This window comes from Prionailurus viverrinus, chromosome F2 (assembly GCF_022837055.1).
Source record: "Prionailurus viverrinus isolate Anna chromosome F2, UM_Priviv_1.0, whole genome shotgun sequence".
Taxonomy (NCBI): Eukaryota; Metazoa; Chordata; class Mammalia; order Carnivora; family Felidae; genus Prionailurus; species Prionailurus viverrinus.
In genome coordinates this window covers 80207921-80234936 of record NC_062578.1, presented here as the reverse complement: position 1 = coordinate 80234936, position 27016 = coordinate 80207921, and the positions used below count along the sequence as shown (strand labels likewise).

Genomic DNA, 27016 nt, shown 5'->3' with positions numbered 1-27016 from the left:
TCCAGAGCGGCTACACCAGTTTGCATTCCACATCAAAAATGGCAAAGATGAAGTCAAACTTTGACTTTTCGCAGAGGACATGATATTCTACATGGAAAACCCGAGAGACTCCACCAAAAGTCTGCTAGAACTGATACATGAATTCAGCAAAGTCGCAGGGTACAAAGTTAATGTAGAGAAATCGGTTGCATTTTTATACACCAATAATGCAGCAACAGAAAAAGAAAGAAACTGATCCCATTCACAATTGCACCAAGAATCATCAAATACCTAGGAATAAACCCAACCGAAGATGTAAAAGATCTGTATGCTGAAAACTATAGAAAGCTTATGAAGGAAATGGAAGAAGATGCAAAGAAATGGAAAAACATTGCTTGCTCATGGACTGGAAGAATAAATATGGTTAAAATGTCAATACTACCCAAAGCAATCTACACATTCAATGCAATCTCAATCAAAATTGCACCAGCATTCTTCTCGAAGCTGGAACAAGCAATCCTAAAATTTGTATGGAACCACAAAAGACCCCGAATAGCCAAAGTAATACTGAAGGAGGAAACCAAAATGGGAGGCATCATTATCCCAGACGTTAGCCTCTACTACAAAGCTTTAATCATCAAGACAGTATGGTATTGGCACAAAAACTGACACATAGACAAATGGAATAGAATAGAGACCCCAGAATTGGACCCACAAATGTATGGCCAAGTAATCTTTGAAACAACAGGAAAGAGTATCCAATGGAAAAAAGACAGTCTCTTTAACAAACGGTGCTGGGAAAACTGGACAGCAACATGCAGAAGAATGAAACTAGACCACTTTCTTATACCATTCACAAAAATAAACTCAAAATGGATGAAGGACCTGAATGTGAGACAGGAAACCATGAAAACCCTAGAGAAGAAAGCAGGAAAAAACCTCTTTTGTGGCTCTGTACAAATTTTAAGATTATTGTATTTCTGTGAAATATGTTGTTGGTATTTTAATAGAGATTATATTAAGTCTGTAGGTTTCTCTGGATGGTATAGGCATTTTCACAATATTGGTTTTTTCAGTTCATGAGCATGGAGTATCTTCCCTTTGTCCTGTTCAATTTCGTTCGTCAATGAAGTTTTGGAGTAGGCCTTTCACCTCGTTGGTTAAGTTTCTTTCCTAGGGATTTGATTTTTGGTGCAGTTGTAAATGGGATTGTTTTCTTTTTTTATTTTTATTTTTTATTATTTTTTTTTTCAACGTTTATTTATTTTTGGGACAGAGAGAGACAGAGCATGAACGGGGGAGGGGCAGAGAGAGAGGGAGACACAGAATCGGAAACAGGCTCCAGGCTCTGAGCCATCAGCCCAGAGCCTGACATAGGGCTTGAACTCACGGACCGCGAGATCATGACCTGGCTGAAGTCGGACGCTTAACCGACTGTGCCACCCAGGCGCCCCAAATGGGATTGTTTTCTTAATTTCTCTTTCTGCTACTTCATTATAAGTGTATTGAAATGCAACAGATTTCTATGTATTAATTTTGTATCCTGCGATCTTACTGAATTTATCCTTTCTAGTTTTTTCAGTGGAGTCTTTAGGGTTTTGTGTATATACTATCATGTCATCTACAAATAGTGAAAATTTCATTTCTTCCTTACCTGTTTGGATGCCTGTTACTTTTGTTTCTTGTCTGATTGCTGTGGCTGGGACCGCCAGTACTGTGATGAATGCAGGTGATCGGGGTGGACATCTTGCCTTGTTCCTGATCTTAGGGGAAAAATTCTCCATTTTTCACCATTGAGGATGATGTTGGTTGTGGGTTTTTCATATGTAGTCTTTATTATATTGAAGTATGTTCCTTCTAAACCTACTTTGTTGAGGGTTTTTATCGTGATTGGATGTTATACTTTGTCAAATGCTTTTTCTGCATCTATGGAAATGATCATACGGTTTTTATCCTTTTGTTGATGAGCTGTGTCCCATTGATTTGTGAATATTGAACCGCCTTTGTAATTTGGGAATAAATCCCACTGGATTGTGATGAATGAGTTTTTAAAGTGTACTGTTGGATTCTGTTAGCTAATATTGAGGATTTTTGCTTCTATGTTCATCAGAGATACATGCCTGTAGTTTTAATTTTTGGTAGTATCTTCATCTGGTTTTGGTTTCAGGGTAATGCTGATGGAATGCTCATAGAAGGAATTTGGAAGCTTTTCTTTCTCTTCTATTGTTTGGAATAGTTTGAGAAAAATGAGTATTAGCTCTTCTTTAAATGTTTGGTGGAATTCACCTGTGAAGCCATCTGGCCCTGGACTTTTGTTTGTCGGGAGTTTATTATTGACTCAATTTTGTTGCTAGTAATCAACCTGTTGATATTTTCTATTTCTTCCTGATACAGTTTTAAAAAGTTATGTTTCTAGAAATTTATCCATTTCTTTTAGGTTGTCCAATTTGTTGGCATGAAATTTTTCATCATGTTCTCTTACAATCCTGTATATTTCTGTGGCATTGGTTGTCATTTCTCCATTTATGATTTTGAATCCTGTCTTTTTTTTTTTTTTTTTTTTGAGGAGTCTTGCTAGAGGTTTATCAATTTTCTTTAACTTTCTAAAGAACCAGCTCCTGGTTTCATTGATCATTTCTATTTGTAGATTTTTGTCTTTATTTCTGTTCAGATATTTATTACGTCCTTCTACTGGCTTGGTGCTTTGTTCTTTTTCTAGCTCCTTTACATGTCAGGTTTGGTTTTTGGAGATTGTTCTTGAGGTCGGCCTGTATTGCTGTAATCTTCTATCCTAGAGCAGCTTTTGCTGCAACCTAAAGGTTTTGGATTGCTGTGGTTTCACTTAAATTTTTTCCAACTGTTTTTTGATTTCCTTTTTGTCCATTCCTCCCTCAATGTCTTGAATAGTGTCTGGGATGTAGGAGGCTTTTAATAAATACTTGTTGAAAGAATATGTAGACACTGGAGATACTGCTGTGAATTGTTGTTAGGGGTCAACCCCCTCCCCACTCCCCACCCCGCCAGGAGAGACAGGCAGGTGGACCAACAATGAAGTCAGTACAAGGTGGAACATGAGCCCAGAGGAGTCTGGGAAAATTCATTTAAGTTAGGAAAAGTAACCGTTTTTTTTTTTTTTTTTTTTTTAATGGTGGACATTGATTACACTTGTAATCAAAAGTAATTGTTGAATACAAATCAAAACCGAATTTGTTGAATACAAATCAAAATGAGGTATAGCCTCACACCCACTAGGATGGCTATTATCAGAAAAATGGAAAATAACCAGTGTTGGTGAGGAGGTGGAGACATTGGGACCTTCTTACCTTACTGGTGGCGATGTCATTGGTGCAACTGCTGTAGAAATAGCCTAGCAGTTGCTCAGAAAGCTAGAGGTTACCACATAAGCCAGCCATTCGACTCCTGGCTTTATACCTGAGAATTGAGAAGAGGGGTTAAGACAGATGCGTGGACACCTGTGTTTGCCACAGCCCTGTTGGCAGTAGCCAAAGAGTGGAAGCCCCTTCAATGAGTGAATGGGTGAAAAATGGTTGGCTTTCTGCAGAGTGGATTCTTTTTGAGCCATAAAAAGGAATAAAATACAGACACATGCTACCACATGGATGACCCTTGAAAACATGTTACGAGAACATGGTTCCGTTTACGTGAAATATCGGGAACAGGTAAATCCATGGAGACAGAATGCAGAGGGGTCGTTTGAAGGGCGGGACCAGTGGTCGGAGGAACAGCTGCTTAATGGGCATGAGGTTTCCTTTTGGGGCGATGAAAATGTCCTGGATTCGGATGGAGCAGTGGTTGTTCTGCGTTGTGAGTACACTACATGCCACTGAATTACTCACTTTAAACTGGTGAGTTGTGTGTCAAGTCAAATTCACTTCCATGAAAAATATTACTGAAAAGTTAAGTCACCATGGTCACTTGGAAGGGCCACACTACAAACACCAAGGACAGTACGGTAATGAGCCAGTGGGATCCCTCCTTCACCACCGTGTCGCCGCTGCCTTTGTCCGTCGGCCTGGCTCCCTGACCTGCTGATGGGAGCCGAGAACCATGGCTTCAGGAGCGGCGACGAGGCCTGTGCTCTCCGTCTCCGTCTCTCCACTTTGCACCAGCGGCCTCTGTTCATGCACCTGCTGCATGGGTTTCTGCAGACCCTCCCCTTCTCCCATTCGGGCATCGTGGGCTTCCTGGCTGCAGCAGGTTCACCCAGAACAGAGCGCTCTTCCCTCTGGGCCAGTCACCCAGGGAAGGGAGACGGCCTTGAGCGTTGTTACAGCTTCCTTACAAAGGTACGGGGTTAGCTTGTGTGTGGCCTTTTACTTTGGGAAGAAAAAGAAATCCATACTCGGGGCTCGTGGAATATTAACGTAAAACGCATCTGGAGCTCCATTTTCCTACCTGACAGTTTTACTCCTGCAATTTCCAGTTTTCTTTAAGGTAGTCCCATTCAGATGCCTTTGTGGTTCTATAAATTCAGCAAGCTGACAATTGAAGCTGCCTTTGCACTAGGCAGGCTTCGGTTTGAGGCCTGTCTGGGGTGCTGATGTGCGACACAGATCATGGCTCAGCACCGTGGTTCCCAACCTTACAGAGTGGCTATGCGGAGGCCTGTTCCAGGGTGGCTCCGAGGGCTGGGCAGATGATGTGGGCAAAGTGCACGCTGTGTTTTGGTGCGGGGAGGATGGGGGGGGGGGCACAGGTGCAAAGTAGCACACTGTTTTCTCGCCCATCCCATGGAACCCCTTCACCGTGGTTTGTGACGTCTTTAAGAAAGTCTTTGACAAAACCATTTATCCTTCGCCTCATTACAAGTGTCACTGTTAAGGTCCCCAGAGACCTAACTGCTTACTTTCTACTTGGACCTGTGTTTTGTTGCTGTTGACATTGGCCCGACATGCTCCCGCCGAACCTGGTGTAAGTTTTAAGTCTCAGATCCATCACCCAGGTGACTGCATCATTGTGAAGGTGAAGGCGGCCAGAGTGTGCTTAGGTTTGATTGATTCCCCTGCCTGTATTCTTGTCCTCGTGGTATGACGGAGAGACAGTGGCTTTGGGTCCACGTGAGCCAATAGCAGCTATCCCAGCTGGGAGGCTGGGGACAGGATGCTCCCCTCCAGCTCTTCAGGAGGGGATCCCAGCTCGTGGCTGAGTGGGGAGGGGTTTGGGGTAGCATAGCACACACAGGCCTGGTCCTGGGCCCTGTCAGTGAAAGCCACTGTTCCTTCCCTGGACAGGAGGCTGTAGACACACTTGGGGGAAGGAAGGCTGGCGGGGGCGGGGGGTGCCCAGGTGTAGGCATCTGCAGCCCACGCTGCCACCCTGCCGAGTCAGCCTGCTTTCTTCCTCACTGCACACGGCCTTCGGGGCCCTGGCCCAATGCCCCTCACTGGAGTGGCTTGGCACGTATGTCCCTCAGCAGCGAAATAGGGAATGTGTCCCAGACCCCGCACTGCCCCTGGGAGCGTGGTCTACGAGTAGCTCACAGGCTCAAGGGGGACACACAGAAGGGAGGACTACTCATGGCGTGTCAGAACTAGAAGGCTTGGGTGGGAGGGACAGTGTATTTTAACAGAAAATTACGTTATTCGAGGCTCACATCTGGACGCTGCTGTGATGCTGTTCCGTGTAGATGCCCAGCCGAGCCCCACCTGGACCGAGAGCCATCCTACCCGATGGCGTACATAAGCCAGCGTTCTGTTTTGGTGGCCTTTCTGTCCTGCTGCCTGAGCCTGGTGCTATGTGTCCTCTTCTGACGCTTCATTCATTCCAGTCAGACGCCATGCCACCTGCCCCTGAGGTGGCAGCATGTGGAAAGGGCCCTAAAAGGGGTGACAGTGGAGGGGACAGTTAGGCTCCGTGTTCAAAGGGACGAGTTGGGTTGCTTGGGGCATAAGGGAGCGGTGTGAACAGAAGAAGATGTGGGAGCCGGGGGGGGGGGCGGTGGGTCCCTGGAGTGCCCCCCTCAGAGGGGTGAGTGGTGACAGGGGATGTGGAGAAGCAGGTAGAGGTGACAGGGTGGCCGAGAGTGCGGGCCTGGGGCCGACTGCTGTGGTTCGATTAGGGTTGTGCTGCTGACTTGGTGTGAGCTCCGTGGGTTCCGTTCTCTTACCTGTGAAACAGGGATAGCACAGGACCCATTCCACACAGAGGTGCCACCATGGGGTCTGCTCATCCTGGCCTGGGTCCTGGTGCCCAGTAGGCACCTGCTTACGCCTTACTGCCAGCAGGGGCCAGCTCACCTGGGACTTGATGTATGCTAAGGTGTTGCATGTCAGGGGTGTGGTGGGGACTCGCTGTTCTGGTAGCTCACAGGAGACCAGGGAGAGGAGACAGGGCTGCCACTGGTTGTGCTGGGAGATGATGCAGCCTTGAACCACGGTGTCCGGTGTGGATGGGAAGAGGCGCATAATGAGGCGCGTCCCGAGGAGAAAGTGGGCACGCCTCAGGATTGGCAGGGTGTGGCGGGGGGTGGAGAGGGACTTGGTGGGTACGTCCTGAGTTCCAGGGGACCCCGAGTCGTGCCCCTGTGTCTGGAGGGCAGTAGCTGGTTGTCCAGACAAGTCCCTGGCCCAGGGGACGAGTGGGAGTCAGAGTTGGAGGCCTGGCTGTGAGCGGCAGGTGGGGGACGCGCAGGGCATGGTGCCAGCACTCAGACCGTCAGTGGTGTGTGCAGGGTGTGCAAGTGGACAGAAGCTCGGGGGAGGGACAGAGGAGGACAGGTGGGTTCTGGAAACCCAGGGGTCCTCAGAACAGGTGGAACTGCTGATGGCAGGGAGGGCCGGGAGGAGAAATGGGGAGAATACCCCTGAATTGGGCATTGTGCAAGTTGTTGGCAGCCTCGTAAAGTTTGTCGAGCAAGGTTTCGGCGGGGTAAAAGGCGGAAGCCGGTCGTGATGTGTTTGGAGCCACTGGGGTGCGTGAGAAGCGGGTGGAGTTGCTCGGTCATGAAGTTTCCTATGAAAGTCGGAGCAAGGAGTCACCTGCAGGTGACCGTTGACTGTGTCTTGCTGGAAGCAAGAGTCCAGGAGGATTGAGCCTGCTGGTTTCAGATGAAGTACAACTGGGCTCCGGGGCTCCTCAGGTGTTGGCTGTGACACTTTCAGCCCTCTGTAAAACGGATAGAGTAGCCACATGAGACGAAATCAGACCATCACTGAGGCGCTGGATGCGTTACATGGCACATAGTGGGTGCTCATAGTTTGTAGTAATAGCACTTTGCATTTCCTGCTGTTGTTTCCAGACCCAGGAGAGTCTGTTTCACCGGTGTCTGCCCCCGTTCGCTGACCACTCAGTGGGGAGGCCACTTGTGCCCCTGTCCCCTCCGCTTGAGGAAGGAACAAAATCAGGTCTTGCCGGCTGCGCCCGGCGCTGCAGCTGCTCGTCTCACCGCACGGGGGCGCCCGCTGTCAGCAGACCCTTCGCGCTGCAGTCCGTGGGCTCCTGCGGGAAGGCTCCTTCTGAAGGAGGGGCGATGGTTAGGTTTGATCCCCTTCGCTTTTACAGGCAGTGCTTGCTTTCCCTTGGATTTGCGGAATGAGACACCTGTCCTCTTCCTTCCTTGAGCTGAATGCCTTGGGTGAGATTGAGAGGAAGTGCTGGTCTTCCCGGGGAAGTACCACTTTATGTAGAGTGTGGGCCCAATGCACTGGACTCTGGACTCGACTTGCAGTGGGGCAGGTGGGAGGCAGGACCCCCTCTGGTTTCTGTGCGGCTGGAAGACCGCGCTGAGTGGGAAAGGTGGGGTTTGGCACAGTGGTGCAGCAAGCATTGGTAGAGGACCGGCTGCGTGCGAGGCACCGTGGCAGGTGCACCGAGGAGGGGGAGGTCCTCCCAGCAGGCCGGGTAGGGCACGCGCTTTGAGCCGATAGAGACATTTTAAATCTAAAGGGACCTCAGTGGGATTTTAGGTCACGAGTAGTGCAGGCAAGAAGGAGAGCAGGGAAGGGAGGCCGGGGGGACTCACTCCCAGCCTGCTTCCCCCACTGTGTGGTCCGGGGAGTCAGGCTCCCCCGGAGTCAGGGACCGTGTCGTGTCTGTTGCTGCCTCTTGAGCGCCTGGGCGACAGTAGGTGCCCTTTTGATATTTACTGAATAAATCATGAATTTGGGGGCAGTCACTTCACTTTCTCAAGGGGTAGGTTGTCGAGTTGTAAAGTCGCAGTAAGTCCGTCCTTGCTCACCACTCCAAGGGAAGAGATGTATGAGACCAGCCCAGCGTGGTACTTGGCTCCTGGTAGATGCTTGAGAAAGTATTAATTCCGTTTTCTTGGCGACAAGTTGCCTATGGTGGCCGCAGAGTGGATCAGCGGCAGGATTGGAGTGGGGGAGTCGTACTGAATTATCCAATATCGCTTCCCTTAGGTGTAACATGGTGATTAAAGAAACACTACATTGAGTAAAAACGTGTACGTTTCCTGCTTCTGCATCAAAGCCCATAAACGAAGAGGCTTAAAGCAACACAGACTTCCTATGTTGCATTTCTTGAGGTCAGAAGACTCCGTGAATGAAGATAAAGGCCTGCCTTCTTCCTGGAGGCTTCAGTGGTGGTTGGGGGGGGGGGGTCCCTTCTCCTTGCCTGTTGGGGCTTCTGCACGTGGCAGCTTTCCGTGGCTCCTGGCTGCCCCTCTGTCCTGAAAGCCTGTGGTGTTGCCTCTTCAGCAATCTCTGGCCCTCCTGCCTCCCTCTTTCCCTTAGAAGGGCCCTTGCGATTACTCTGGGGCAATCTCCTTATCTTGGGATCCTTGACTGAATCCCATCTGCAAAGTCCCTTTTGAGTGTAAAGGACCATATCGGTAGGTTCTAGGGATTAGGAGTGGACGTGATTTGGGGGACATTATCTGGCTGACCACAATGTGCAAATCTTTTGACCCCCAAATTCCACATACAGTTGAAGAAAAAGAAATAGACTAGTGCACCAAGATGTATATACCAGCTCCTTTGTCATGGCATTATTCAAAATGGCAGAATTACCAGAAGGAACATAAACATTCAGTTAATAGGGAATTAAAGAAATTATGATATTGTATGAGGACATTAAAAGTCTGGAAGGACATATGTTAACATGGAAAGACATCCACGATTAAATAAGAGCTGTTACAGAACAGTTATGAATGATCCCCCATTCGTATAAAATACATGCCTTTATATGCATGCCTAGGAAAATGTCTAGAAGGATATACAGCAAGATGTTCACAAGGCTTATTTCTGTGTTTTGAGATACTAGGTGATTTATTTTTGCTTCTTAGTGTTGACTAATGTTTTGACAGTGAAATGTTATAAAAAGAACCCATTTTGTTTTTTTTTTAAAGAAAAATTACTGAATTGAGTGGAAAAGAATTCATGATCTAATGCAGGATTGGCATCTGAAAGTTCCACTCTGCACTGGCTGTTTCTTTGAATTGAATCTTGGGGCCCAAATGAGATGACAGCCCTGTTGCTCGGCGCTTCAGCGTGTCACGTGGAGCCTTGTTCTGCTCTTGACTCCTCGCAGAGCGGCGGGCTCCCTTCGTCATCCCCTGATGGTGGCAGGTCACCCTCCCCTGTCTGCCGGGAGAAGAGGAGGAAGGACTTGAATAGGAAAGGAGTCTTTCCAGTTGGGCTGCAGCGTAATGGTTTTATGGCCCTTTTATCTGAGATGCTCTGCTTCTACATTAAAATTTTTGTCATTCTTTCTGCTTTCCACATTTTTTTTCTTCACGTGTTTTCTCAGCCACGTCTCTGTACTAGAGGTATGGTGACAGTCTCCGCATTGTACCAGGGGCCCTCCTCTTTTCTCGGAGGTATGATGTAAAGAGTGCCTTGGTCCGTCCTTGAGAGCATGAGGCTGCCCCTCCGAGGGCTTGCAGGGGGCGTGAGGGAGCCGGGCCCGTTCTTCCGTCACAAGGCGCCACTAAGTGCTTGCTGCAGATACTGATGATTTTCAGATATCTTCAGGAAACGTGGGGTGTTTTTCTTGTATGCTAGAAGAAAGAAAATAAACTTATAATTAAAACATAATTCGAGGAGCGTCTGGGTGGCTCTATTGATTAAGCGTTTGACTCTTGATCTTGGCTCAAGTCATGATCTCACGGATTTGTGGGTTCCGGCCCCACAGCAGGCTCTGCACTGGCAGCATGGAGCCTGTTTGGGATTCTCTCTGTCTCTGTCTTTATCCTTCCCTCCCTCCCCCCTCTCCAAATAAAGAAGTAAAAACATTAAAAGAAGAATTCGATAGTATTCTTGCAGTGATGCTGACAGAGGCTGAGCACATCACTTCGGTACCCATCTTTTCTTGGAGCCTTACAGCAGCCCTGTGAGGTAAGCAGCAGCATTTTCATTTCCCGGGGGCAGGAAGTGAGGCTTTAAGGTGTTAGCTGATGGCACCGGAATTGCATAGCTAGCGAGTGTCCACGTTGGATCGGATGCCCGGGACTCGTCGCTCCTGGGTCCGCGCTGTGGGCTGTTGGCTCTGTGGGACAGGTGAGGGGGGGTGTTGAGTGCCTTGTGTCCCCAGGCCCTGCTGCTAGGGTGCGCTTTAGATCCTGACAACCGTCCCGTTTCTGTTGAGTTTTGCTCTTTGCATTTGGCAAGAGGTGCGCTAGGGCTCAGAGGGGGAGAGAGAGTCCTCTATCACACAGCTAGTGGGACAGAGGCCCGGCTCCCTGATTCCAAAACCCAGCGTGGTCCACCTCTCCCTGCCTCCCTTGTGGATTCCAAAACCCAGCACGGACCACTGGGTTTTGCCAGGTCCCCAGGAACGTCACTGGCAAAGGTGTAGCCCTCAGATAGGTCATTCTGAGGGTTTTTGAGCGTCTGCAGAAAAAAGCGAGATGTCTTTTTTGTTATTAGGACGCGGCCCCTTTTCCCATCAGGCATTGCCAGTCAATCTGGCAAGTGCTGCGGGAACCAAACTACACACTCGGTTGGTTTTCTTGGCCTGCTCTTTGGTGCATTGATGGACAGTCAGGGGGCCACATGTCAATACACCCAAAGAAATTTATCTTTTTGGCCAAAAGGTTGCTTATGTAAGGCTTGGAAGTGATCAACACTGTCCTCTGCAAGGTCCCCCAGGGCGCTCTGTAGATCTTCTGTTTTTTTTTTTTTTTTTTTTTTTTTTGTTGTTGTTGTTGCTGTTCCTAGCATTCATGAACTAGGTGCTCAAGAAATATTTATTGAATTAAAGAAATTAACTGCATGCAGGGATTGTCTATAGAGCATCCGAGCAATGGCTCTTGGGAGGGGTGGGGGGCAGACCCTGGTCCTGGCTGGTGATGGGAACTCAGGTTCCTCCTTACATTGACGTGCACAGCTTCTCCCTGGTCCTGTGGTCCTGGTCCCCCCTTCCAGGGCCTGGCCAGGTCTGCATTAGAGATTTTTAACACAGAGGAGGGGTTTTCCCCCTGCCCCCACCCCATCTCCACATTTCTGTCCTTAAGCTAAGCAGTCCTGGCTTACTTTTTTTTTTTTTTTAAACATCTATTCATTTATGAGAGACAGCACAAGCAGGGTAGGGGCAGAGAGAGAGGAGACACAGAATCCGAAGCAGGCTCCAGGCTCCAAGCTGTCAGCACAGAGCCCGATGCAGGGCTGGAACTCATGAGCTGTGAGATCATGACCTGAGCCGAAGTTGGACGTTCAACCGACTGAGCCACCCAGGCGGCCCTAAGCAGTCCTGGTTGGGAAGATATCCTTGCCCCTGTGTTGATGGGTGAGAGTTCTGGCCCTTTTAAGCTGTAGTCCCTAGAACCCACCTCCCCAAGGAGGGAGCCCTTCGGTAGACATGTAATTGTTGAACATTTGCTAAGTGCCCCTGACCGAAAAGAGGAGGCTCCCCAATCACATGGGACCTACGGTCCAGTAGGGGGAGATCTGTCCGTATTTTAACAGTATTGGCCAAGTGCTCAGCTGGAACTCGGACAAGCCATGTGGAGCTCGAAGAAGGGAGTGGTCATTTCGACTTGCCAGTTGCAATGAGTCAAGATTTCACGTATGTTGATTCACCTGACAGATACTTCTAGCCTTTTCTGTGTTGGCCTGTGCTGGATTGCAGGGGCCTAATGACACTGCACCTCTTCTGGGGGTTGGTGGTCTCCCATTCACATGAGGGTGTTATTTCAAACTGGGATAAAAACGAGGCAGGAAAAGACTGACGGTGTGAGGCTGCAGGCCGGGTGCCAGACGAGGATGTCTTGAGGGGGTGCCCAGATCCAGGCGGATGAGTGAGAGCTGGGAGAAGTGAACTGAGGATGAGGTTGGGAGTTGCAGGCCAGGAGGCCTGCATGCTGGTGGGAACTGTGCGCGTGCAGCCCTATGGGCCCCTGGAGGTTTGGTGTTGATCATCAAGGTAACTGGGAGCCCTCGGAGGGTTGCAAGTGGGGGAGGGAGAGAAGACCCGCTCCCTGGCTGCATTGTGGGGCGTGGTGTTCGCAGGGAGGCTAGTGTTGACCCAGGGATCACAGTAGGCCGTTCCACGAGAGCAGGGACAGCAGTGATGGCTTGGAGTGAGGAGGCAGCACAGAGACAGACATGGATGGGCTTCAGAGACACCAAAAAAGGATGGCACTTGTGATGGAGGGTGTAGAGAGAGGAGTTTTTGACTTGGATATTTGCAGTGACCATGGACAGTGGAGTCGTTGAGCAGGATGATGCGGGGAAGAGAAGCGTTCTCTTTCTTGAGGGGGCAGGATAGAGATGGTCGTGAGTTCAGTCTTAGATTTGGGGAGCATAGGGTGCCTTTGAGATATCCACGCTGAGCAGACAGCTGTATAAACAGATTAACACAAAGCTCAAAGGTGATGTTTGAACTGACTCTTGGAAAAAAAAAGATCTCATGGTTTCCAGGTGAACAGCAGCAGGGAAGGACATGAAGGCAGTCTGGTGTGGAGGGGAAAGTGGGGGTGGGGGCTGGAAAGAGCCCTGGTGTTAGGGGGCTGTGAACTGTTGTGGGGTTGAGAGCTGGATGTGTGGCAAGGAGGGGAAAGGGGAGATGTGGGGTTGGCAGGTCTTGGGGAATCTTCTGTGCCATGTTAAGAAATTGGGACTTGATCCTGAAATGTATCAGCAGCGACTGGAGGGCTTCTTAGCAATTGAGGGTTACAGTCAAGTTGATACTTGAGAAAGATCGCTGCCAGGAAAGGGAAGGATGGATTTGGTGAGTCATTCGTTCACGCACATACGTCCTGCCATACCGTAGGTCCTGCACTCTGTGCTCAACACTGTGTTAGATGCTGGGGAGGTGAAGCTCACGGCCGAGACCACGCTTGGCGTTGCTTGTCTGTGGGGGGAAGAGAGACCCATAAACATAAACTGACAATAAAACAAGGTAATTGTAAGGAGACACAGGTACAGAGGGTGTTGGGATGGAGTAAGGGGAGCTCACCTAGACTGTGTAGAGAGGAAGCTCCTAGGATGAAACTAGAAAAGTTGAAAGACACCGTCGAGGAAATGGGTGGTCACAGAAATTGCATCCCAGACAAAGGGGTGGAGAGAACAAAATCATGGAGGGCACAAGTAACACAGCGTGTTAGGAAACCACCGTTGGTTTGTTGCCAGAAGGCAAAGAGCAGAGGGAAAGTGGTGGAGAGTGAGGATGGGCCAGGACTTCCAGTGTGTGGAGACGAAGCAAAGAGCCAGGATAGGATCGACTTTGCCTTTTAGAATGATCGTTCTGGCAGCCGTGGGGAGAGTGGGTTTGTAGGCAAGAGCCGATGAAGTCCCCCTCATGATGATAAATAACCCCACACCCCCAGCCCTGAAACCTCACGGGAGAGGGACTGGAACTTCTTTGCATGCCTAAAGACCATTTGTGAAACACCCGCTGCTAATGTCCTACCCGGTCATGAAGGACTGAGGGCTTTCCCATCAAGAGTGAGAGGAGGATGTCCACGCTTGCCGTTCTTACTAAATCTTGTGCAAGTGGTTCTAGTGGGATAATTGGGCTAGAAAATGAAATCAAAAGCATCTGGATTAGGAAGGGGGACGTAAAACTTACCGCAATTTGCAGTAGCCTGCAGTAGTAGAAGTAGTTCACTAAAACGCTGTTGGAACCAGTAAGTTCAGTAAGGTTGCAGGGTGTAGCGAAAGTCAGTTGTAGTCATAAGTAATTAACATGAACAACCCGGAAATGAAGAATACAGTTCTTTTTCTGATGTCAAAAATAAGAGGAATAAAACGCGCAAAAAGACGCAAGCCTTGCGTGATGGACACCGCAGAGCATCACAAGTTGAGGAGGACGTGAATAACGGGAAGGCATCCCGTGTCCGCGGATTGGAAGGCTTCATGTGGCTGAGGTGGCCTTGCCGCCCAAACGGGTTGACAGATTCCTTGCAGCCTCCATCAAAATCCCAGCTGGATTCTTCGCAGAAATCAAGCTGATCCTAAAATGCATGTTCTTCTGGCACGAGTTCCTGGGAGAGTGGCTTCGCTCAGACTCGGCTGACTTAGTGAGGGGTTGACGGGTATGCAGCATGACGAGGTCTTGGGCCTCGTTTTAAGCCTCTGACCTGTGTTCACGAGGTAATCTTCATAAGGAGCCTGCAAGTCCCCGTTTGGTCGGTGAGGAGACGGGAGGGAACCAGCCCTAGGCCACACGGCTGGAAGCAGGAGAACCAGGTGTCCGGTCCCATCAGTCTGGCCCCACAACCCACCGTCTTGACCCCCCACTGATTACTGCTGCTTCCCTCGGTGAGACCGAGCATACAGGAGCCAAGCCGGGCATCCTGAGCCGGAGGCCTCTGGACATGGAGGGTGGAGGTACTCAGTGGGCGGTTGCCTTCACATCTGGAAGTTGGGGAGGGGGCTCGGCTTCTGATGAGAGTCTGAGCACCATCGCCACGAAGGCAGTCGTCACCGTGGTTGGGAGGAGACAGCGAGAAGAGCGTGTAGCTGACGACAGACTTGTGTGTCACGGGAACCGAGAGACCAAAGGTCACGGGTTGAGTTGCGCTCACTCAAAATTCGCATGTGGAGGCCCTACCCGCAGGCCCTCAGAATGGGACCTTATTTGGAGATGGTTTTTGCAGAGACAGTCCAGTGAAAATGAGGTCATGAGGATGGGCCCCAGTTCAGTACGACTGCTGTCCTCATCTGAAAGGAAACTTGGAGACGGAGCCGCTCACAGGGAGGATGCGTGTGAACGTGCAGGCGGCCGTCCGCAAGCCCAGGAGAGGCCTCAGAAGGAGCCCAGCCTGTCGACACTTCCGTCTCAGACTTGGAGCCCCCAGGATCGGGAGGTGATGAGTCCTGTTGTCTCAGCCACCTGGTTCTGGTACTTTGTTCTGGCAGCCCTAGCGGGCCAATGCAGGAAGGAAGAAGGATGGGCGACAGGAGGGATTGTCACCAGTCTCAGGCGCACAGAGGACAGAAGCCAGACCTGCTCACCGGGTGCCTGGGATCACGGCGTCCCCCTTGCAGGGCTGCTTGGTCGCTAGTGTGGCCTGAGGCCACAGCCCCGTCCGAGTGCTGCTCCGACCCCTCCAGGGTGAGAGCGGCAGGGATCCCTCCCTCCCTGTGACTCCATCATCGGTGTCCCTCTCGGCCCCTCCTAAGCTGTCCCCATACAGTTGAGGTTTTGCAAACCAGACGTGGGAGTTACACGAGTCCTTGTTAAATGTTGTCCTGCTGGCCTCGATGCCCCGCATCAGCCGGGACAAGCCGCTTATGGCGTCGGCTCTTCTGTCTTGCAGGTAAGCTTTCTCTGGAGACCCGTGGTGGCCCCAGAATGGAAAGGAATTTGCTCATTTTGTGTTGGTTTCAGTGACTGATGGAAGCAAGAAAACGCCTGTAGGAGGTAGGGCCCACAGGGCAGCAGCATAGGGCCGAGTCCCTGCCGTGCCCCCGGGGTCCTCGTGGAAAGTCTTTGTTCTCTTGGCTCCTGGGTCCCAGGATGGTCTCAGCAAGCCCCCCAGCCCCCCCTTTGTAGGCACCTCCTGTCCCCCCGCCCCCGAAACGTGGGCGTGGCTGGGTGTGGTCCTTCACCAGGTGGTCTCTGTCTTGATGTTGTCGGCTCCTGGGACTAGTTCCTGCCTGCGGCTGTCAGTGGTCCAGCCCTAGCATCCCCTGCAGGTGACTCTTGGGCTTGGCTTTCCTCTGGTGTACAACGGAGGTCTAGTAATAGCACACACGAGGGTGCTGAGACGATGAAAGGAGCTGGTACAAGTAGAGAGTTCGGCAGTAGTGCCCGGAACACACACAGTGCTCAGGACGTGTTCTTGTTACCGTGACCTCTGTGCCCCCACCGGCACAGGCACGGGGCTGTCAGCAGAGACGTCCTGCCCTCGTGTCTCCCTGGCCCTCGCTAGGGCAGGGTGGGGCTGCTGGCGTTGGGCCCCGGCCGGGCAGCTCTCCCGTTACGTGTCATGTGGCCGGGAGCCTTTAGGAGTTTACAAAGTGCGGGACCCGGAATCTTACCTACATACGTGCGCACGCGTGTGCCCGCTGTACTGCAGCGTGCTCTCACGTTGGTTCCTCGGGGCTCATGCTGGCCCTTTGTGCCCTCGGTCACGCGGAGCCAACACTTGGATGAGGTGAGCACAGGATTCGCCGATCTTTGCCGGCCACCCTGGAAGAAGACGGTGTGTACCCGTTTGAACCATCGCACGGCCCTCTGCGGTAGACCTCTGGTCCCCATTTCACAAGGGAACAATGTGACTGCAGCCCAGTCACTAATCTCGGAGAATGCTATTCCTCCCCCTCCGCGGGTGCTGAGGAGCCTACGGTTACCAGCTGTCCCTGGTCTGCCCAGAACTGGCTCGTCCCCTGGGCCCTGCTGACTTCTGGCCGTTGGCGGAGACCCAGAGCGCTGGGGGGCGGTCCGCCTGACCACCCTGTGGCTCTGAGGAGTGTGAGGGGGATGGGATCTGCCCCCTGGACGGGGTCGTCACACGGTTTGTTACTTAGCTCCACCAGGCAGACGGGTTTAGCGCAGCGAAGTACAGACTGAGAACGTAGGAGATCTTCCCGTTCACCGTTTCTGCTGTAGATGCAGGGAACTTACCAAGAGAGCCGCTCCCAAGTGGGTTAGTTCCTCTGGGAAACCTAATCAATAGGACATGGCTGTAAATAGTATTTGTAAATTAGCAATTTGCAATCCTGATAAAATATGAACAGATTGCAATAATAAATAGAAAATCTGAGCACAAAATGAGAGTCACTCTACTCGTGTTGTTTATTACATTGTTCATCTTGGGCTCAGAACTCAAGAATCTTGTGTGCCTTCGGTTGTAAGCTGAATATAAATGGTGGTGGAGTGGAATCTCTAAATGAATTGTTTGAAGTTTTCTCTGAATTCCAGCGAGAGAACTGGAAAGTGTTTTTTGGAGGAGCTCCTGGGATTAGGGTCAGGGTCTGTGTGGACGTGAGGCTCTCCGTGAGACACCGTGACTCTGGGCCTTCGGGCACGCTGCCTGGGGTATTCTCACGGCCTGGAGCCCCGGTGGGGGCACTTTCTGGCCTGGTGGTACATTAAACGTCTCCAGGCACTAAGAATGAGATGAGAAGTGGACAGTTCTCCAGTTTCTTCTCATGTGGTGAGATGAGTAAACTGGGAGTTTTTTTTCTCTGACCTCAAGAAACTTGGCATAGAGGGGCGCCTGGGTGGCGTAGTTGGTTAAGTGTCCGACTTCAGCCAGGTCACAATCTCGCGGTCCGTGAGTTCGAGCCCCGCGTCGGGCTCTGGGCTGATGGCTCAGAGCCTGGAGCCTGTTTCCGATTCTGTGTCTCCCTCTCTCTCTGCCCCTCCCCTGTTCATGCTCTGTCTCTCTCTGTCCCAAAAATAAATAAACGTTGAAAAAAAAAAAAAAAAAAAAGAAACTTGGCATAGAAAACACTTTGGTGCAATACAGCTGACTCCAGAAGCCAGGTGTGCAAGTCAGGTGAAAATGTGGTTAATTGCCGTGATGGGTGAGCGGAAATGAATTTGGAAAGTACAGAATCATGAGTGAGGGAATCCATTTTATTAAATGGTCTAGAGCTATAAATACTAAATGCTGAGGGCCCTGTGACCCCCTCAAGCGGTCTGGGTATTTTGCTGCCTCCCTGCACACGCTCTCCTTGTTGTGGTGTTGTTGTTGGCCTGGCCCACTTGAGGATGAGCTCCCGAGGGCGGGGCCTCGCTGTCTGGTTCATTGCTGTGCACCTGAACCAGCATCTGGCCCACAGTAGAATCCCTGTGAATATTCCTGAATAAGTGAGTGGATGCGTGCCTGCCTTCCCTGTGGATGGAAAGTCCCACAGGAGAGGTTGCGTGTGCTTAGCAGCCTCCTACAGCCACGGAGCCTCGTGGCGTTTGGCACCAGGGGTGAGCGTCTGGGCCTGGAGGCCCGGGTGCCAACACCATGTGCTTTGCCTAGGCGATGGTGAGTCCCTTTGCCTATGTGTTGCCTCTTCTGCACATTCACTCTCCATGGCTTATTTTGAGAATCAAACGAAATAATACATAAGAAGTGCTTTAAAAACCACGGGATGTTATTGGTGATTGAGCTGTGTGTGTATCTGTTTACCTGCAGTCGGTGTAATTATGCTCGTTTAGGCCAGAGTGATGTTCAGGCTCAAAAAGAAAATAATTCGGATGATGTTCATCAGCTCAGATTTATTCTCTGATTTGCCATCTTCTTGCTATGAAGTTATCAAGCTGTAGGTAAATATTAGGACTTTTAGGACACTAGGGGTTGAAACATTGCTTCTCTGACGCACCCAACTTGTCCTTACGATGTTACCCAGTGCAACTCGGTGTCTCCTGCAGTTATCCATGATGCCTTGCTGTCTCGTGCCCACAGTAAGGTGTCAGCTGAGACACTGAGTTGTTGGTGAGATGGGAACGTGTGTGTGTGTGTGTGTGTGTGTGTGTGCGTGTGCGCGTGCGCGCGCTAAGAGCACATGTGCTGCCCCCACTAAAGAAAATCATTCACGTAAGCATACAGGGAATAAGAGGTGTGCGGCACGATGGTTGGTGTGGGGGAGGGACTCCCACGTTGTTGCCCCAGGAAGCACTTAGGCTTTGTTGGATTTTCTGCTGAAGTTCGTACTAAAGTGGGTATTGAGCTGTTGAATGTGGCAGGGTAGAGTAAGACACGGACTTGAGGAAAAGAGGCAGCCATACAGGAAGAAAAGAATAAATGCACGCTTGGACAGAAAGAGAACGAAACTTGCCCTTATCACGCACCTGTGTTACGTGATGGGTGATGTCGGTACTTGACTGGATTGCTGACCACAGTCATGCTGCAGGGTGACTGCGCTTTTACTCACTGTTTTCAGAACTGGGGCTCGCAGGTAATAAGTAGCTTGCCCGAGATTATAGCGTATGAATGACGGGGGTGGTTTCAGAGTGTGGTGTGGGTAACTCTAAGAAGCGTATTGGTTACTACTCATTATAAAGTAGAAGAGCCATAGTAATAGGTGAGAGCCATATCGTGAAGGTGGCTGTAACATTTTCATAGGAAATTTAAAAGCTCAAAATAATTATAAAGTGTCATAGTGTTTTTTAAAAATAGTTTTAAGGAGTTGTTGCTAGGAGCATCTCTTTTACTGGAGATCCGCTGCCATGAAGAGTGGTCCAGTCGAAAGACGGGTGTATATATGCACAGCGTCATGTGCAGAGACCTCCCCTCCTGTGGCCTCACGCGTGTCCCGAGGACACACGCTCCTGGACGTTGAGTGTGGGTATTGGCTCCTCGCTGAGCCCTACTTGGAACGCGCTCTGATGGGAGCGGGTTGACGGGTGCCTGCTATGGCCTCTGTCACATGCACCTGTGGCCACCCAGCTGCTTCCTGCGTGGCAGCATCGTGTGCTCTGTGCCCCAGGAGGCGGACAGAGTGCTCAGGACGTCCAGCACACAGAGGAATTGAGTCGCTGGTGAATTTACTAAATACATCCTCATAAATTCCTTAAATATGTCACATTTCCCGGTACTTTCTAAAAAAAGAAAAGCTGGTTTTGAAAATTCAACTATTCTATGAATTTTAGCGCACACTGTCCTCTTTTCCATAGTAGGTAGTGGCTTTAAGTGACGTTCTCAGCAAAGGAGACAGTGAGGACAGAGTTAAACTGAGGGAGTTGGAAAGGAGTTGCAGCCAAGACGGCCCTGTGAGGTCCTGCTTTGTCTTGTCCTTGCCGGCAAAAGGGCTTAGGCAATAACAGAAAAGATTGAAAAGGAGAAAACCAGAAATACTGCTGTGAGTTAAAAAAAAAAAAAAAATTAGATAAACATTCCATGAACTGGAAAAAAAAAAATGAAGCAGCTTTCTGGGTTCTGGGTCCAAAAGGTTTGTTGGTCACTATGATTTTAGCACAAAGCAAAAAACTCAAATAAAACATCAGCAAATCTAATTCTGATGGCTCTGAAAGGAATAATATGTCACAACCACGTAGATGTTATCTTAAAAATGCATGCGTGGACGGTTCTAAGAAATTCTCTCTGTGTGGCATATCATACTAACAATTTAAGGAAAAGTACAAAAATTTAATAAAGAAAAAATAAAACTCAACATACATTCATAATAGCTCTTCATAAACTAAGACTGTGAAGCAGTATTAGCTTAATTGTTTGTGAAAAATCTAGAAGAAATAGCCTGTTTAAAGGTGACACCCTAGACAGATTATCTTCTTAAGTTAGGAGGAAGACCAGGATGTCTGCTGTCACTGCTTCTACTCAAAATTCTCTCAGTTCTGGCCAACGTGATAAGAAAAGATGAAACACGTAAGAGGTATGCGAATTATAATGGAAGAAACCAAACTGCATATGGTGGGCTCGTCTACGTGGAAAATTCCAGAGGCTATGGACAGACTGTTAGAATGAGAGAGTTCAAGTTTTCTTGATTTAAGATTAAAAAAAATAGCATATCTCTGTACCAAATGCTAATTAGAAAATACAGTTTAAAATAATTCCATTCAGAGGGGTGCCCGACTCTTGTTTTTGGCTGAAGTGATGATTTCACAGTCCATGGGTTCGAGTCCCACCCCGGGCTCTGTGCTGATGGCAAGGATCCTGCTTGGGATTCTCCCTCCCTCTCTCTGCCTCTCCTCTGCTCTTCTCTCTGGCTCTCTCTCTCAAAATAAATAAATAAACTTAAAAAGATCTTATAAAAAAACCCAGTCCCATTCACAGTAGTGACTACTACTCTATTACCCTGAAAAAAAGCCCAGCAATGTATGTCAGACCTTTATGAAGAAAATCCTAAAACGTGCAAGGAGATGTGAAAAAGTAGCAAATGATACACCATACTTGTGGGTAAGAAGACTCAGTCTGGTGCGGATGTCTGCTTATTCCCGGATCTGCAAAGTACCTGTAATTCCTGGAAAAATTCCAACAGGAGTTGTGAAATCAGCTTGATGTGCTAATGTTAAAGTTCACATAGAAGAAGGAGCCAACGGGAGCCAAGAAGAAAGTGACCAAGTTGAGGAGTCCTGCCCTACGAGATAGGAAGACTTACAAAGCAAGACTAATTAAAACAGTCTCGTAAATGTACAGGGACAGCTAGACAGATGGAAAGGAATAGAAAGCCCTAAGTCAGATGTGTACATACAGGGAAGTTTGATGTGCCCTATTTCATCAATTCTATGAAAACGTTGTTGTGTCTCCGAAATACAGTTTCATCTTATTTATGATGTCTTATAATTGTTGTCAGCCAGATGGCAGACCTAACATGGTTTTATAAAAACCTTAGGATGAGAATTTTAGAACTGATAGGATGTGGAATGGTGGGGAGATGTTATACATGGGTGGGAAAAAGTAAGAACCTTTCATACACGGTGCTGGCATGGTTGGTTATGTACAGGGGGAAAACCCAGGAATGCCACAAGCAAGATCAGTATTAGATAGCAGAAATACCCTGGTATGAAAAAGCAGCATGTTTGCAACCTTAGAAGACGGTACAGGAGACCCTCTCAGCGACCCAGGGGCGGGCCGGGCTGCCCAGGCTGGGCATATGGAGAACAAACCGGAAAGAAAGAGGCTGACAAGCTTGATTTGATCACATCACACGTTTACACAATTCTGCAAAGGAGACTGGGAACAAAATTTAAATCTAAGTCACATGTATATCATGACATTTTGTGCATCGTTAGGTATATATGACATATCCCAAATAATGCAAAAGTTAGGACAGAGGCAGAGAGAACCCACGGGAAGGGAGATGTGATCAGCACGCTTACCCAACAAAGGACTAGACTGTACGTGGGATTCTCACTCCTACTCGAATCTAGAAGCAGAAGTTAGGGAAATGGGCTGTGGAGCCCAGCAGGCCTCTTCCAGAAGAGGACATCTCAGCTGGCACGGCCACGTCTGTGTTCCTGTGTGGCCCCTCCCAGTGATTGAACACTGTTAGGAACGCTCTTGTAAATAGCAGTCGAGGAAGTGCATACTGATGCGGAGTAGCAGCTCCCTGTCCAACCCGCTCTCCTGCTTTGTTGTCCCCCCAGGGCTCCGTGCCCTCCTGCCGTTAGCTTCATCATCTGCCTTGGTTTTGCGTGTTGCCTGCTCTCCAAAAGGGCAGTGGTGGTTTTGTAGGCTCGCTCCCTGCTGTGTCTTCATTGTGTTTAGCACAGTGATTGGCACGTAATCTTTTTTTTTTTTTAAGTTTATTTTATTTTGAGAGAGACAGCTCGAGCAGGGGAGGGGTGGGGAGAGAATTCCAAGCAGGCTCTGCACCGACAGCATGGAGCCCAGTGCGGGGCTTGAACTCCCGAACCGTGGGGTCATGATGTGAGCTGAAATCAACAGTCCACACTTAACCGACTGAGCCACCCGGTGCCCCATGCACATAATAGTTTCAGTGTTTTAGTGGGTGGGTGGACGGGTGGAGGGGACAGGTACAGTTTCACATGTATAAAGTCTGTACTTACTGGAATGGGAATTAACAAAGTCTGTGGTACCAGAAATGGCAAGGACGCAGGAAAACAGGAACTCTTATGGAGTTCTGGCCAAAGTACAGATCTGTGCAACCATTTGGCACTTGGAGTAAAATCGAGGCTGGGCATGCCGTTTGGCCTCCCTCCCCCCCCCCCCCCCCCCCCGCCCCCGCCTTCGACAAGGCATCAGAGGAGCTCTTGGGCAGGGGCCAGTACAGGCTGCTCCCTCCCACACTGCTGGGACGGTGGCCACTGAAAGAACCTGACTGTTGATAGGGACTCGCAAGGAAAATGCGGTAAATCCATGCACTGCCCCATGCCTCGGTAGCAGGATGACAGGTTTATCAATGTGGTGAAATCTTGAAATGATCGCTTACTGAGTGAAACAGTAAGTTTCAGAATAAAGCGATTAGTAGGACTACGTTTCCATCATTTCAAAACCTGCAGAATGCTTCCATACACGTAACAAGCCTACAAAAACATATGTGCGTAACATACACCAGTTTCAGGATGATGGTTATGTCTGAGGAAGAAGGCAGGGGCACTTAGGGGCTCTGCCTAGCTATGTAAACAAGAAAAAAGTGAAGATTTATTATGGCCATGTGGGTTTGGGTCCACGCCCCTCAGCTCCTGGATTCTTAACATTTTACCAAGTTGCCTGTCTTTCCTCCAAGGACATGTAACATGAAAGGTACAGTTGGGGTGTCTGGGTGGCTCGGTCGGTTGGGCTTCCGACTTCGGCTCAGGTCATGATCTTACGGTCCGTGAGTTCGAGCCCCGCGTCAGGCTCTGTGCTGACAGCTTGGAGCCTGGAGCCTGTTTCAGATTCTGTGTCTCCCTCTCTCTCTGCCCCTCCCCTGCTCATGCTCTGTCTCTGTCTCAAAAATAAATAGAAACATTAAAAAAAAAAATTTTAAAGGTACAGTTGACTCAGCATAGCATAGAAGAGAACTCCGGATTTCATTCCTCGTCCTCCCTTCCCTCTCCAGAACTAACTAGTCACTGGAGTGTGGTGTTTGTCATTCCTCTCAGCCTGTCTGGTTGGTTATTGGTTGGTTTGTTCTGGAGATAGGGCAGGTGGGAGGGGCATGCCTGGAAGAGTGTGTGTGTGTGTGTGTGTGTGTGTGTGTGTGTGTGTGCGTGTGTGTGAAGCACGTACAGGCACAGTGCACAGGATCGGGAACTACCATGTTCCCAATGGCACACACGTGTTCCTGTCAAGTTCATCCATGGAGTCGGGGAGAGCTACGTAAATCCTACACTCCCATCTGAATTCCTGCAGTAACTTACTTTGGTGCTGAGGTTTCAGAAGACTTGGTCCTTCATGGTTTACCTCCTCCCTTAGAATCTCCTTGTAACAAGGAGAGGGACGCGAGCTCACTGTGTTTTCTGCCCAGTGGAGGGGCAGGTTGAAGGGATTGTAAGGTCCTTCCATAGATGGGAAAAGCTGACACAAATATTGTGCCTTTCACATCCATTGGTAGAAAGCCCCCTGCCCAAGTCCAGGACATTTTCTCCAAGAGGCAGGTGGTAGGGAAGAGAAGGCTGTTGCCTATACCGGTCAGTGTCTTAGCAGGCACAGCAAGAAGGGACAGGTGTGCAGGCACAGCACTGAGCAAGGGACAGCCATGGGAATCTGCCAGCCCCTCTAGGCCTGAGGGAATGAGGGCCCTGGCTGGTGTTACTGGAGCTTCTGAGTGCTGGAGCCATGGAAGCGTGGCTGGATAGGGCCATGGGCATGGGGAGACCCGGCCCCACTGTGCTGTGGCAGAGGGGGACCGGGGGACACATACCCTGGGCTCCCCTCCTAACACCCTTCCATCCTGCCATTCCTCCATTGGCTGACCCCAACCAGAGAGAACCAGGGAGTGATACAGCCCAAGGGTCACCTGTCACACAGGCCACAGGGTGGGCCAGATAGGTGTGTCGGAGGTTCCAGCACTTTGTGTGTTTCGTACATTCTTCACATCGCCTCCGTGAGGTAGATCCTGTCGTCTCCGTTTTAAGAGCAGAAACAGAGGCTTAGGTATGAGGTAGATGAAAACACTCTGTACTGAAACCTGAGCTTGGTCTCTGGCTTGTGACTGACTCGGGCACTGGGACCGCAGCGGGCCCTCTGGTCCAGGCTCTGTGCTGGGATATGGTTTTCTTGCAGGTCTGTGGCATATATAGGTAGGTGCCCCTCTGTTGGTGTGAATAGAGTTTTTCCTTGTCCTATCACTTTGTCGCACATGTCGTTTAGGGCTCTAGATACAGCATTGCTTCACCTCTGACTGATGGAATGATGGAGGGATTGTGATGGATGAGACCAGAGCAGGGGGTCCCACATCTGGGCCTGGGTAGCCGTTCTGGTCTGTATTTGTGTCCTGGGGCCCTGGATGGAGCTGTGGCTGCTTTTATACTGGGCACGTGCTCTTTGGACGCATAGCTTGGGTCTTGTGGGCCCTGCCTTCCAGAGGGTTCTACTCCGTGAGAACAGGCAGGAGCAGGAGGAGAGCACACAAGCTGAGTGCTGCCAGGCACTCTCCCGTTTTCCTCCTCCAGCAGCCCTCCGATGCAGGCATTTATCATCCCTCTTTATAAATGAAGAGAGGGAGGTTTGGAGAGGCTGATCTATTTATGCCAGTAAACTAAGAACATGGCTAAGCTGGAATTCAAGACTGCAGCTCTCTGGCTCTGAGTCCCCTGCTCCTCTGCAGAAAATAACCATACGTTTATCCACCTGTACAGGGATACAGATGTGCCCGCAGGTGGGGGCAGTAGAGGAGGATAGGACACTGCACTGAAGAAGTGGCCTCTAACCCAGGTGGGGAGCAGGAGCAGGGATGGGACACTCGCTTTCGTGGAGCCGCTGTCCACCCTGGCCTGTCCCCCGCGTGTGGTCGCTGCAGGGGCACCCTTCCCAGTGAGGCTGACACGCGGTGCCTGACGGGGGTTTGCTCTGCCGTGCGGGGTGCATGGGCAGTGACTCGAGCCAACTGTGGCAGCAGGACCCCCCAAAAGGCTGCCCTTTGTGTTTGGGGGCTCCATTTTTGGAATATTACAGTGAAAGAGAAAGGTCATAAAATGTCACATAGTCTATTGTGTGCTTCCAACATTCATTCCTTGGCACTTGGAAAAAAGAAAATGAGAAATCATCCCGTGCGTGTGTGAAAGTGTGCACGAGACGCAGTGTTTCTGAGGACACGTCTTCAAATGCAAGCGTGTGGGTCTATTTTTAGGCATCCTTTCTCCCAACAGTGCTGTTTAAAGATTCAGCTCAGGCTGCTAATAGGTATATTTATAACCATTCTGTCAAGGGCCCCAGCATGAATGCTGCTGCCGAGGATGCTATTCTTGGAGGCGGTTGCCATGGTTACCATTAACCCTTTGCCTCAGAAGAGTCTATCTGTCGGGATGCTTTGTTCCCCTAGGGCGCCCAGTAGCATTCAGATGCATACATGTACTCTGAAATGGAAGCGAAAAAATGGAGTGTGTTTAATGCTTAAACAGTGAATAAACTCCATAAATGAATGGGCAGCACGGGTAATAGAAGTAGAGGTTCCTCCTTGCCCTTAAAAAATAGAAAAATAAAGTTAGCTTTGTAGCCACTGCTCAGCACTGCTGTGCTGAAATCATGCTTTCAATGTGAATATAGACTCACCGGGGAGGAGAGAGGGCTCAGTCCCATAAGATACATTGTTCCTGCCGTACTCTGCCTAGGATTTGTCCAGCTTGGCAGCTTACTGGTTTAAGAAATCTGATCTCTTGATTGTTCTCTCTTGAATGGAGCACTCCTCCAGCGAGCTCTGAATCTGGTGTCCCTTAGGGTGTAGATTCAGTCCTGATTTACCTACGTGGACTTCCGGGTTGTGGGTTCAAAATAAGTAGACACAGTCCAGTAAGTAGACATACCCCCCGTTTTTAAGGAGCCGTGGTTGGTTCTTCCACCCACAAGTAGCTTATAGTTGCAGGAGGAATGAAGCATTCTACAATGTAGAACAAAATCAGCGTTACAAAAAAAAAAAAAAGCAGCATAAATATTTTCTGGAAACCTCGAAACGCTGCCACTTGGGCTGATGGTCGGTATTGATTTTGGTTCGCATAATGGAGAGCGATTGCTGGCTGAGGAGGGCCTGGCCGTGGGTGGCCCGTGGGCAGGGGCTGTGGCGTGAGACGCCTTGGCAGGACGTCGTGGGGTCTCCCTGAGGAAGGCTGA

The 27016-nt window shown here is 49.7% G+C and overlaps 1 protein-coding gene across 3 annotated transcripts in view; it reads left to right on the top strand.

Annotated features, from left to right (window-relative positions):
- The window catches only part of TRAPPC9 (trafficking protein particle complex subunit 9), a 568190-nt gene that overhangs the window by 231793 nt on the left and 309381 nt on the right, over window positions 1-27016 (top strand). The gene's annotated exons all lie outside the window — the stretch shown is intronic.